This window comes from Rhyacophila brunnea, unplaced genomic scaffold, assembly GCF_057557595.1.
Source record: "Rhyacophila brunnea isolate RB1 unplaced genomic scaffold, BYU_Rbru_1.0 scaffold_69, whole genome shotgun sequence".
In the NCBI taxonomy this organism is placed as follows: domain Eukaryota; kingdom Metazoa; phylum Arthropoda; class Insecta; order Trichoptera; family Rhyacophilidae; genus Rhyacophila; species Rhyacophila brunnea.
The window spans coordinates 813,370-815,170 of record NW_028233338.1 but is presented as its reverse complement, the minus strand read 5'-3'; positions in this window follow the sequence as shown (position 1 = coordinate 815,170).

The following is a 1,801-nucleotide window of genomic DNA, read 5'->3' as shown; positions in this document are numbered from 1 at the left end:
TGTAATTGAGCAGCATAAAATCTATGTTCAAAATAAGACGAGAAATGATTATAAAAAAATATTCTTCTGTAGAGATAATTTATAAACCACAGGAAAGCATAATATTTATCAATTAATCATACAAACTCAATTATGGATAAAAGAAAAATAAGCTATTTGTAAAAAAGAAAATCAAATCAGGATAGAAAAAATATATTTCCTATTCTACTTCATAAATACACTATGCATTGTACACTTTTGTTAATTGTTTCCTTGAAGAATAAATGACAGACACGTATATAATATAATCATATTAAATTGATTTTAAATACAAGCTGTAATTATAAAAAACTTTTTTTCGTGTTAGAATATGGATATTGATACAATTTTTAGAGATCTAGATTGTAAAAGAAGATTGAATTACACAAAAATATCTAATATGTTAGATAATTTAGTTAAAATTTTTACTTTCGTTCGGAATATTTTAATTTTAATATTTGAGACAAGATTATTCTTTTATTCAATTTGCACAGATAAGTTTTATTTTAATTAATTATTTTTTTAATATCTAAAATTACTATTTGCCTCTGTATTTTTGTTATTTTATCTTTGAATTACATAAATTACACGTTTTCATAATATTTAGAAAGAAATAACAAAAAAAGCGATAAATAACTCTGTCCTATAATTGCAATATTCATATTTACGTGAAAATATATTCAAAAGGTGTTAATTATAGTGATATTAGAGGCGAAGAAAATCTAACTAATTATAATCATAGTTTGCTTGGTTATATTCGGGGATTTATTTGGATTTTTTTAACAAAAAGAAATAATAAATCCCTTTTCTAAGATTAGAAGAAGCTATTTTATTTGGAGTTTATATAACGCAGAGAAGTCAGAAAAATATTTTTTGTATTAGTTTTATCATTTCGTGAGATTAAATATCGGATGTAAAAGACAAAATATATCGCAGACGTATTAAAACGTCCATGAAATAGGAGAGATAAGATATATTCGTTTTTATAGTCCCATGATTACATAAAAGAAATACAGAAATTATAAATACTTATCTTTATAAATACATTTCCTTATTAATTTATACAATATCAACATGTCACAAATATAAAATATCTTAATAAAATAATTTTGCTACAATATTGAATTATAAAAAATTCACAAATATTTTTCTTAGCATCTATGTCTGTTTTTTGGTTTTTTAAAACACGATTTCTTCTCTAAAAGTTTATATTGTATAATAAGTTTGTATTTTTATCTCTAAAATAAATATTTGCTTTTCCTCAATTAAAATTTATGTGTAAACTGCATAACAAAGGTTTTTAATAAATTCGAAAAAACTGTTTCATGTCACCATTTATAATCTTTTTGTACATCTTTTATACATGGCATAGAAAAATAAGTTGCATGATATTTTTAAACAAGGGTTTCTGTAAAAGTAACAGCAATTTAAATTAGACATAACGCAACAAACTTTAGAAAAAAATTTATTGTTGTACATGCCATATGTAGAAAAAAAATATAATTTGCATCTCAAACTTTTTTCTATATCGACTTATTAAATACTATTATCCGTTCTACTCAAGCCTCCTTTCTATAATTTCCTGTAGAAATATGAGGGATAGTATAATAAAAAATGGAAAATACAAAAAATTATTTTTATACGTATAGCCATTATTCGATGTTTTTTACTTTTATTTTCTATCGTTGGTGCCAATTAAAACATAGCAATATTTTTATACCGAACTAATGTGTGTTATAGTTTTTATGCCACGCCAATATTTTTTTTTTGCGTGTACTGCTGC